The sequence below is a fragment of the Furipterus horrens genome, unplaced genomic scaffold (assembly GCF_987537825.1).
Source record: "Furipterus horrens unplaced genomic scaffold, mFurHor1.1.pri manual_scaffold_1, whole genome shotgun sequence".
NCBI lineage: Eukaryota > Metazoa > Chordata > Mammalia > Chiroptera > Furipteridae > Furipterus > Furipterus horrens.
The window spans coordinates 100,890,818-100,903,673 of record NW_028327171.1 but is presented as its reverse complement, the minus strand read 5'-3'; positions in this window follow the sequence as shown (position 1 = coordinate 100,903,673).

Genomic DNA, 12,856 nt, shown 5'->3' with positions numbered 1-12,856 from the left:
AATTTTGATAAATATTACCAAGGAGCCATCGATGGAAGAGCATACCAGAATATATGACAATGTCTATTTCTGCAGACTCACCAAGATACTATTGTATTATCAAACTTTTGGATTTTGTCAGGTTGATAAGCTTTTTAAAAAGTGAGATTAGGGAGATTAGACATCTTTTTGCATATTTATATGTGATTTGTATTTCTTTTTTATTTACTGTTCGTATACATAGCCCTTCCTCATTTTACTTTTGGATTATGAGCATTTTTCTTATCAATGTCTAGGAGTCCTTTATTATAAGATATTTCCTTTTTGTGATAAATTGTATTTTTCCTCTAGTTCATCATTTGTCTTTTGAGAAGTATTTCTTTTTAATTTTAGAAAGTTGCAAAAGTTTGTTGTTATTGGCTGCCACACAATTAGGAACTGTTCTAAAGAATTTATCTAAAGGCGTTAGATGGTGGAGCAGCAGATTTTTATCTAGGTCGCATGAAGCCTCAGGGTTCCAAAAGGCATGTCTATGGAGTTTCTGGAAACATGGCCTTTGTTTGTGTATCCCTAAATCTGTTCTTCCCTTGATTAGTGGAAATTCTTCTTTAGGTATAATCTAAATCACACATTCTGTATCATTATACTCTTAATCTATTTTTTATTAGGAGTGGAAATAGTATCTTTATTGTAATCAGATTCCTAATATTTCTAAAGGTTTGGTGAGAGAATCTTAAAGGTGACCACATACTGCTCCCACCAATGGGGAAATCATCTCTTCTGTATCTCTAGCTCACAAACTCATCATCTAATCACACAGAATTAACTGTCCCACAGGACCTGCTTCCATTTTGCTCCAGGTCTTACTGTTGGGAAGTTTTTCCTTGTATTTGACCTTTCTGTGCCTTACACTCATTGAGCAACCCCTGGCTCTCTACAGCTGCATGGAGTAAGATTTGCTATTCTTCAATAATGACAAATGTTTAAAGACAGTTATCATATCCTCCTTTCACCCTATTATCACATTTTCTATTCTCTAAAATAACTTTGTGTTGTTCCTTCCACTGTATTTCAAACTGGGAAGAACTCTCATATCCCTGATTACTGTCCTCTAGACTCACTCCAGTGTGTTGATCACTCCTTTTAAAAAAGCAGCAGTACCAAAGGAACACAATACTGAACATAGGGACTAGCCAGCGCAGAGACCATGATTTGGCTAATCCATGTGGTCTAGGTAGTACCTTTTCTGTCCTTTTCTGATTTCACCCTTTCTGGGTTTTTAATTTGCATTGAAATATGAATAATCCAAGATTTTCATGGAACAGTGCATAAGTTTAAATCATATAGATTTAAGATATCCAAGCCTTTGAAACCAGAAGGGTAACTAGTGATCATTTAGGTCAACTGCTTTATTTTATAAAATGTACAGAGCAAGAGAGCATTCTAAAATGATCACATCTTCCTTAATGGCTATACACTATGGAGCATTCAAAAGAACTGCAGCAATATGTCCTATAACAGTACCTATAATAGCCCACCACCCCAGTGCCATGCATGGTAGGCAGAATAAAGACCATCTCTATGTCTACAACCTGAGCTTTAGTATTTGTGACTATGTTATCTACCATGGCAAACGGGTCTTTGCAGATATGACTGTGGTTCTAAATCCTCATATTGAAAGATTACCTTGTATTATCCAGGTGGCCCAACCTAATCACATGAGTTCCTAAGGGGGAAGAACCTTGATGGCTGTGGTCAAAGGAAGATGGGCAAAGCGAGAAGCATCAGGGATAAGCAATATTATTGGCTTTGAAAGTAAACTAGGGTACAAACGCCAAGGAGTGAGGACAATATCCAGAAGTTGGAAAAGGCAAGGAAACAGATGTTCCCTTAGAGTTTCCATAAAGGAATGTAGTTCTACCAACAATATGATTTTAGCCCAGTGAGACCCATGTGAGATTTCTCATTTATAGAATTCTAAGAAAATTAATATTAGTTATATAAACCATAAAAATTGTGATAATTGTTATAGCAGTAATAGAAAACAAATATACTAGAAAAGCCCAATAATAAACCAAGATTTTTCACAGCTTTTAAAGATTCAAACAATGAACATATACAGTATGTGTAAAGTATTATGGAGCCAAATTGGCTTTGTTTGAGGTAAGCCTTTTCAGAAATTGCATTAATAATTCAAGGTACCATCTAGTCATTATTGCTTCAGTGTGTTAGCTGTTACCTTGTTGATGGTGGCCTGAATCTCCTTAGTCACTCCCAGAAAATCACTCCTTTACTGGGAAAAGTATTCATTTAGATTAATCTTTCATATCATAACTTTTGGAAAGCGTGTTTGGAGAGTATTTGGGAACCCTTCTCTGTTTTACATCTGGGCTGTGTCATCATCATCATCGGCAGCCGTCCGTCTCGAGAGACGATGGCGTAGCTTCTTGAGAGTCTATCTGCACCGCCGAGAATGGCTGTGCAGTCCGACTCGGGAGTGACAATCCCTGCCGCACTTGGTACAGGTGAAGGCAGATGGCCGTTGTTGCTGCTGTTGACGCTGCTTCCGCCTTGATCTTTTCTGGACCGCCTCCTCGTTGAGCGCAGCCTCTGCGCGTGACGTACCTTGCCTGACCGCGAGCCTCCAGGCTAGGCGGTAGTCTGCTTGAACTTCCCATGTGTTGAGATTGATGGAGCATTGTGTCATGTCCTTTTTGCAGATGTCTTTGAACCGCAGTTTTGGGCGCCCTGTCATCCTCTTGCCTTCTGCTAGCTCGCCGTAGAGGAGGTCTTTGGGGATACGGCCTGCATCCATTCTTTTGACATGGCCGAGCCACCTGAGGCGTCTCTCACTAAGAACTGCATGCAAACTGCTCATGTTGGCTCGCTCTGGGCTGTGTACACTTACATAATAAAGGCCAACTTAAACTAAGTAACTATGTTTCTAAACCAAATTAGAGTTCTGTTAATTTAGCAAAGGCTTGGAGACAATACAGTTTTTCCTGAGGATTAAGAAATGAGCAATGGAGACTGCTTCGGGGTCTCTTGCCAAGTATGTAGTTTCACTAATGCACTGCCAACTGAGCACTCCTCTGTGGGCTCACAGCAGAGATGTGGTGATATTTCATGGCTTTGAGCTGCCTTTCAAAGAAAATAATTCTTACTAGTTGTTGAGTAATTGTTCTGTGCTAGGTAATGGACAAGTTTCTGAACATGTACTTTCACATCTGATTATAAGAACTATACAAGAAAGATATTACCACACCCTTTACAGATGAGGAAACTTAGACTCAGTGAAAATAAGTCACCTACTCAAGTTCACAGAATTTATAACTGCTGAAATGGTACTCCCACTATGGCTGGTCTGACCCCAGAGCCTGTGTTCATTCTGTTTCTACATGCTGCCTCCATGTAAGTGTGTACCAATCATACCTTTGTGGATTATCATAGGTCTATTTATTTCACCACTTCACAGTCTCTGAAAACTCAGCAATGTTTATTTAATGGTTTGATGCATTAAGGAAAAAATGAAATCTTGGAGCTTAGAGAGAGCTAATGAAGAATTTGTGTTTGGTCTTCACAACAGCATCTGGGAAAGTTGGTATTTAAAAGAAGTCATTATGAAGAACTAATGAAGCTAAAAGAGAAGTAAAGCAAAAGAAAAGCTATCTTTAATGCACATAACATTTACATGTAATTTTTATACTTGGATTTTACACTCCTTCCTCCAATCCTGTAATCACAAATATATGTATATGCACACACACAAACACACTAATGTATTTAGTGATTTGTTTTGAGGTATAGCCTCTGCAAGATGGTCAATTTCTTGCTCTTAGCCAGAGTACACGAATAAGGAGTTTCCTAAGGCAAAGGAAGAAGAAAAAAAAATCTATGCTGTAGATAAGTAGGATTTAGCATTAACTTCAGAGTAGTCCTTGACACATTGTTGAAACACTAAGCTGCTGTAAATTTTGTGTAACAGATAAGCTTTGGAGATGGTAAAAAAACAAAGACAGTGACTTCTTAATACTGTTTTTCAAACTGTTTATTTGTTTGATCAATTTTTAGAAGAACTATCCCCTTTTGAGATAGTTTAATCAGAACCTAGTACATGAAACAGATGAAAGGGAAGAGCTGCTTTGAATGAAATAGAGACCCAGGTCACCTATTCTCAGTTCCAACTCCCAAGTCGCCCCTACTGAAATCGGAATGCTCTGGAAAGCCCAATGTAAAAACTGCTGTGTTGATGATTTTACCCTTTCTCAGAATTCTTCTAAGTACAATGAACCGGCTGGAAAGTGTTGTGTAGAAATTACTGTAGTATGACTTTTATCACTTGAATCATATAAATGTGTATATATTTCACCAATATAAATTCTTGATATTTCCAAGGTTGTTCATTTTATGAAAATATTTTTTTTCCTGAGATTCCAGGAATCAAAGTCAGATGGCTGTTCCCAGATAGCTGCGATCTGGTACACTTGGAGATTTTTGGATGTGGGTCCTGTATTTTATGTAATGTGCCTGATACTTAGACTGGATGCACACAAATAAAAAGATATCCTGTTAGTTTGAAGGTTCTCAGTACACATTTGTTGGCTGGTTAATTGGTGTCAGACTCATTGTTCTATGGTGAAAAACATTAAGAATCAAGTTCAACAGTGAATAAATACCTTTATAAGACAATTATAGCCCTGGCTGGTGTGGCTCAGTGGATTGAGTGCCAGTCTGCAAACGAAAGGTTCTCCAGTTCGATTCCCAGTCAGATCTCATGCCTGGGTTGCAGGCCAGGTCCCCAGTTGAGGACACACTAGAGGCAACTACACATTGATGTGTCTCTCCCTCTCTTTCTTTCCCTTCTCCTCACTCTAAAAATAAATAAATAAATAAAATCTTTAAAAAATTTTTAGAAAAAATTATCATTGGCATGGTTTTCCACCCTTTCATTATTTGTTCAATAGTGAAATAATGTGATAGGGTATAAGATAGATGTTTAACTATAACTTTTAAGGACATTGGCTTAATGCTAGAAAATATGAGACATCCTCTAGTTAATTTCAACTACTATTTACTGAGCAGTTTCTAAATGTTAAAGAACCATGCGATGGCTTATTAGGCCTTGTATCAGTTCTTACTGTAATCTTGACAGGAATTATAATTATTATCTCTATTTACAGAACAAAAAGAAAACTAAGAATAATCAAGTAATATGTTCAAAGTCACCAAGTTTGTAAATGTTGAGCCTGGGATTTGAGGTCTAGTCTTCTTGGCGCTGGAAGCCTATGCCCTATAGTCTCCCTGATGAGTTAAGGCATAATTTGTGAGTAATTCAGTGTTCCATTTTGACTTGAGCTATGCTGAGAATTTCAGGTATGCCAAACAACAGTGAAAGCAAAACCCAATCCATTCAAAGAGCTCTTCTATACCATTATTACAAGAAAACCTTTTTCTAGTTTATTCCAGCCATGGGGAAAAGACGTAGATTTTGGTAAGCCAACTGCTTACCATTTCTCTCTCCAACCTTAAACACTCCTTTTCTAGAACCCAGAACTGTTTCCACTGGGTTTTAATGAAAATTCTGATGCATTTTCTTTATGGACCTTAGAACTAGACTGTTTGACAAAGGATGTGGCACTCTTTATTTGAAAATCCAGCTGGGGTTTGCTTTATTTAATCCCTTCACAGGCAAAAAATCTATGATGGCATGTCTCTACTGATCTCTGTGCTGTTGCCATGGATGAGGACACTGCTCTCAAATTGCACTGAAACACGGGAAACCCTTTAACTACTGTTGCAGCAGGACTGGGATGGTGGTGAGGGCAGCTTCGGGAGACCAAGTGGAAGATGGCTGTGCCTACCAAAGAAAAGTGGCAGCGGAAGAACTCCTTGAAGAGGTGCCTAAAGTGTCAGTGTGCTTTGTGATGCCTGCATGGAAGAGTGGGGGCCGGCATTACTTAAACAAGTGAACTCAGGAGACTCGTACATTCCCTTAGCCTTACATCACTGTGGAAGGAAAATGTGCCCACTGAAGCCACACAAAACTAGATACCAACTTTCAGATTCCATGTTGATACTTAATACCTTGGAGCTGGGGCAGAGTTTATCAAGCTAATTAAATGAGAATGGTGCCTTACACATTATTTAAAAGTATCACATTCACAAAGCCATCAAACAAAAGAAAAGAAACTATGAGTGTACAAGATAATTCCAGTTAAGTGTGGCCTTGTTCTTCCTCCTCTCCACCTCTGCAAGAGTCACTGCGGTTCCTGTGCTCTGCTTTTGCATCCTGCAGAGGACGTGGGTGGTGAGCAATCTGCCGTGGTGCCCTAGGACCGGGACCGCATCAGATAGGGCAGTGTGAGTCGTGGGAGGAGGCCAGAACCTGAGTGCCTATAGGAGCATCTTGCAGCGTTTTTGAAAGTCTGGAGTTTTATTGTGCTTTGCCAAAAGAATAAAAGGGCTTCACCTCTGCAGGCGTAATAAGCTGTCTGTCCATAAAATCTAAATCCATGTTTGAACTCAAACCCTCTTTGCCTCCCTTAGCCCCTACCCATTCTCTGTTTTATTTTGCTAAACTTTGTGAAATCTCTGTCCATCTTGTTCTATGGACTTCCTCCTTATCAGGGACATTCCCTTGCCCCCTTTGAACCACACAAATATTTGCAATGCTTCCTGGAATTGGCCTCCTTGCCTGACTGCGGTCAGCACAAACATTGCCTGTAGCTGTGGTAAGCTCACCGGGCCCCTGGCTTCTCACCTGTGACAGGCTGAGAGGACAGGTTAGAAAGCATCCTTTTAAATGAGACACCAGCTAAGCCAGGGGAGCAGCAGAAATGTAAAGATATTTTTAATACAGATCTGCAACAGACGAACGGGCAGCCTATTCTTCTCTTTTTTTTTCTTTCTTAACTTTTAATTTTATTTCTCAGGCTTTGTAATTGTTGCAACTTTTGAAATTCAAGCTGTGCTCTGTTACTGTTAGGGTCTGACAAGCAAGTTGCTTAAGGCCCTGGAGTCATTGGGAGTAAAACCACATTTTCAACATGTTTTAAAGAAGAAAAGGAAAAAAGAAAACAAAGGAAAATACACTTTTAAGAAACAATGTATCCTTGGTTCTTTACAAAAATCACTTTAGCAGTGACTAGGACAGAAATTATTGGAATAAATTGAATTGCAAGCAAGAGACATTTACCTGTTTTCAGGATCCATGGGGTTGGAAATTAACAAACATTGTGGAAATACCTGTAACAGCATATCCTTTTAAGAAAAATAGCTCACTTAAAATTGAGGTTTATAAGTTACAAAATTCCTCACAAATCAATTCTCTAACAATTATTTGGACGTAGACATTAGCTCAGAATTTCTATGGAAAGGAGCTGTGTTTTTTTGAAGTACACCATGTTAAGTCATCAAAGGATTGGCCAAGAAAGGGGACCTTGGCCAGAATTGACAAGAAGCCACTTTCTCTTCCTTAACAGAGATAGCCAGATATTAAAAACAAAAGAAAAGAATTAACAGAGAGAAAAAAAAAAACAAACAAAAACAAAAGACAAAAACAAAAACGCTGCGGGAGATAAGAGAGTTGATAGGAACAACTTTTTTTCCTGCTTTCTTTTCATTTTATTTGTCCCAACTCTGAAAGGGTGTCACATCAGATAGCTCGCAGAAGAAGACAGCTCTGGTTAGAAATGGTCATACAATGAGCATATTTTTCTTCCTTTGAGTAGATGGACTTATAGTGTTGAATTTATGGTGAAGTATCTTTTAATTATTTTATTCTAATAATTCTGTATCTTTCAACTTTGAGGAACTACTTGTTTTCTGTAGGAAGAAAAGAATAATATGAAAAGACTAATGATGCACCAGTCTTTCAGCAGATAATTAAGTATCTAGGTTCCCTACAAAATGACAACATGAAAGGACAGTTTTTGACAGAAATAAGGTCCTGGCACAGATGATGAGTGCATGAGTTCATAGGACCTTTCTCCACAGAGTTCTCCACCAGTGACAGTGAGAGGCAATTTGCTTGGACACCTAATGATGTCAAACCGCTGCTGACCAGAGCACCTTGTCCTGTGATGCATCTGTTGGTCAAGCATTGTCTTAGATTGGGTTTGCAAGAGCAATTTCTCCTTGTGTACCGACTGAGAATCTGATCCCCAAAGTGAAAATATTTCTGGAACCATCTTATGCCTTTTGTGGCCTTTTTTTCTTTTTCTTTTAAGGAGGGAAGTTGAATTTCTGGCCACTGCTTCTCGCCTGTTACTGTTGCAATTCCTTGCTAAGGGAGGATTGGGAGAGGCTGGCTTTTTGAAAGGTTTTCAATTAACACTTGGATGATCGATTCCGCTATTGTGCACTCCCTCTAGCACTCGGTTTTTAATTTTTACATCTGAATTGTGAAATACCATAACCACCAGCTACTGCCAGAATCTGGAAACATTAATACTGATGTCTGGAATGGTAGCAAATGTAGCTGCAGGATGATTTAAAGATGAGAATTATCAGGGATACATCAGAGTAAATAAATCCATTATCCAATTTACTTGCCTTTCAGACCAAATTTTTAAGTTTTTTTTTTTTTTTTTTTTTTTAAGAAAGAGAAAAATTGCCCTGGCTGGTGTGGCTCACTTGGTTGGAGCATCAACCTATAAACTGAAAGGTTGCCATTTCGATTCCTGGTCAGGGCGCATGCGTAGGTTATGGGTTCCTCCCTGGTGGGGGCACCTGAAAAAGGTACCCCCATTGGGCCGTGCATATGAGAGGCAACCAATTGTTTCCCTCTCCCATTGACATTTGTCTCCCTTTCTCTCTTTCTTCCCCTCTCTAAAAGCAATAAGCATGTCCTCAGGAGAGAAGGTTAAAAAAAAGAAAGAGAAAAATTAGCATATGATTTGAGTCCACTAAGTCTAGCAGAGAAATGTTTTCCTCTTCTCTTCCCAGCCACTCTTACTGCTCATCATCACATGAGTGATTTGCATGGGCTGAACCAGCAAGGTGTGTGCTTCAGAGCCAAATGATATAAACAGAAAATATGGGCGGAACAGGAGATAGAGAGAGGAAATACAGATCCAGACAGGATATGAGTTTCCTTGTAGTTTTATACTTTGTCATTACCACATCAATGTACAGAAGGCAAACTAATGCTTCTGATATTTGGGAGCCATCTGCTGAGCCTGAGGCAAATTTCACATTAAAACCCAATTTCAGCTGTGACCTAAAAATGAGGAGAAATGCTGTGGTTCTGAGTGAATTCCACTCTGAATGTCTTATCCTTACTCTCAGCATTGCAAAGTGACACTCATAAGATGGGGGCGTAAATGAAACAGGGGCCTTGGGAGGCAAGCACAGAGCCTTATCCCCCTATTACCACTCCAAGATTTGCTCAGCTGCAGTGTCCACAAACCAGGCTAAAGCCCTGATGTGAGGAGTGCTTACGAGTCTGCTCAACCAGCTCTGGCTAAGTGGAGCAGAGCTGTGCTGCTTTTCCATTTTTAAATAGGAATCCTCTTCACCGTTTGAGTTTTCACCAGGAACAAAGATTAGGAATCCTCATGCAATGAGGGGAAACCCAATGATGGTTTTTCTACAGGGGGGGAAAAAAAAGCAACAACTACAAAGAAATGAGGTCAAAGTAGACTTGGTTCTAAGTGCCCTTTCAATGCAATATACAGGTCATGTATCATAGAAATATACACTTGGAACCTATATGATCTTCCTAACTGATGTCACCCCAATAAATATAATGAAACAATTTTTTAAAATATACATTAATTAATAAATTCTCCTTCAATAGTTTTGTTGTTGTTGTTGTTCCCAGACCCCCTCACTTCCTTTTAGGAATTACATAAGGATTGATTAAAATGTACCTGACACCAAAGGGTTCTAATCATGTTGAAATAAATCCAAAGCTATAGAAAGTAAATAAACACACTTGAATAAGTTAGTGCTTAGATGCACACACACAAAAAGTCTTTAGAATGGGAGGATGTTAGAAGCACCGCTACAAAGGTGAACACCCTAATGAGTGCAATGTATACATTTTAATGATGCACAATGGAGGACCTGATGAGCATCATAAGTGAACCCACCATCACCGACATGGAAACTGACCTTGGCCCTTGTTTTTCCACAGTGTGTGAAGGAAAGGTACAGGGCTCTAGTTCAGCCCCACATTCAGCTGCACTGCATGCAGGGCATCAGCAAGTCAACAAGTGGTTAAAATTATTGTAGATCTTCTTGTTAGTGGGTTATCACTATCTGCTTTAGTGCTAGTGGGAAGAAGCTTGCCAATTGGTTGATAGACCATTCCTTCCTCATCACGACTGTCTATGTGAACTACTGGGGGATCATATAAAAATGCAGATATTAATTCATTGGATTTGGACTAGAACCTGAACATCTGCTTTTCTAATATGCTCTCAGGTTGATGCTGACACTGCTGGTCTGTGGATCACACATTGATAAACAAAAACACAGGACAACCAGTAAATTATCTTATATAGCTCTGAAAATTTCCTTATCAGAACCATGTGTGTGTGTGTGTGTGTGTTTATATGGGTGCATACGTGTATGTTAAGCTAATGGTGGTGATGGGAATACTAAATTGCCAAGCCAGATGTCTTCTAAAAGCCTGAACTGGCTTGGGATAACTGTATATGGAATCTACAGCACTTGGAAACCCAGTTCTCCATATTAAAAATGGCATTTTATTTTGCTCAAAGACTGGAAGTTTTGTACAAGGGGCATCTTAGAGACTTCTATTGTCCTCCTCCTCCTCTACTCCCACCCACCCTGGCTAAAATCTCCGTACAGCCAAAACTTGGATTGCATTATTAGATGAATTATAACTAAAAATTCTACTTCCTTTACAGTAACAATAAAAACACATTCAAAACCCCTTCAGAATTCACTGCTGCACATTTGGTGCGGTTTCTGCAAAGCAACTTCAGGGTTTTTACAAATCTATATAGGCCTGTTCACAAGGGATTCTGTTTTAACAACTCTTTCGAAGTCTAATTGCTAAGTTTTTTTTCTAGGAGTTTATTTCACAATGTAGCAGTTTTGTAGCTTTTCTACTGTTTCAGCATTCAGCAGTTCGACCAAGACTTTCTGAACACCTACTTTGTGCAATAAAAGCTCCTTGGGACTAGAAAGATGCACAAAACCTAGTCAGTAGACCCTGGGGGCAAATTTTGGCTCTACCATGTACAACCCACATGACCATGGTCAAGTTTATATAGCCTAAGCCTCAACTGCCTCATCTGTAAAATGGGGATGATAATTCCTATTTATGTGTAATGATGACACAAGATACTATATAAAGTCCTCAGCACGGAATCTCTAAGAACTAAAAAAGAAAGAGAAAAGAAAAGAATACAGTGATGGTGACATGTTATTAAGGTATCTACACTAAAGAATATTAAGGACCTACTAGCACTAGATCCTAAATTCTATAAATGTTACAATATCTCATATATAGAAAACATATTCTAAGACATAAATAATCTACTTTATAGAGTGTGTATATGTGAGTATAGATGTGAGAATGTGTGTGTGCACATGTGTGTGTGTTTTCTATAGCCAATAGAAGCTGACACATCATCTTATAACCTTGATTAATATCCAATGCAAGGATTTTATCTGAGAATAAAAGTGACAGGGAAGGGGAAGGCTACATTTGTGAAATAAATAATGTGTCAAAAGGAGCTTCTTGATACATGGAACACTTAAATTGCTAAAGTCTTAATGTCTTTTTAGTTCTCCCTAAATTAGACAAAATAATGTATTGTTATACAAGCAGTAAATGTTTGTTTTGGTCTAATTAACCTAAATAAAAAAGAATTTCCAAGGTGAGATGTATATGAAACCTAAGAGAGCAGGGACCATGCTATGTGATCCACCTAATTAACCCCAACATCTAGCATCTGATGCCAGAACCATGTTTATTGAAATGAAGTGAATTAGAGCTTTCACTCACAATTAAAAAATTTATTTTATAGGAAATTTAAAAAATGACGTTTCCACATATAAACTTTGAAAATAATTTAAAACCAGTATAAATCACAAAACCCAGTCAAAAAAAAAGTTTAGTTGGTCTTTACAGGGGACCAGCATTTTACCAGTGGAGAGATGGCTAAAAATGGGACTAATGAGTAGGTCAGAGCTGCTTAGAGCCTCATTTCGTGATTATAGTGTGGAAGAACATTTATAGACAAAATGAGTCACCACTGTTGGAAACTGCTAATGAGACAAAGGCAACAGGTTAAACTCATAGAAAATCTTCTCCATTAGATGTATAAACTTAAACAAATTATTTTACCTTTTGGGGGCTTCAATTTTTTCACTTGTGAAATGAGAGAATTGTACATACTTTATCCTACCTATACCATTAAATTATTGCTATTATTTTATCTCCTCTTGGGCAAGGCAATTTGACATGAAAAACTTCTGTCCTCAAAACTTTTTTTTTTTTTTTTGAGTCTCCAATCTAATGACTATCTAGGACCTATATATATATGTAGATGGTCATTCCTAAATCACAAATGAAAATATAGTAACTAGCGGTTGTTATGAAAGATAGTTAATGAAATTTGTGGGTACTACAATGATCTCTCCATTTTATAGAAAACACAAATAGGTAAAGTAACTTGTCCAAGGTTGTACACCTGTAAAGGAGTGAAGTCAGAATTTGAATGTGAGGCTTGTTGCTTTCAGATACTGCACTTTGAATGTATATGCTGTTCTGATACCTTCTGAGTTTGTCATGGTGATGGGGTGGGCAAGCCAAGACACAAAAACATGGTTTAGCAAAATTTGTTTCAGGGATGCTGAGCAGATCAACTTGATCTCAGTAGAACAGGGATGTTAGAAA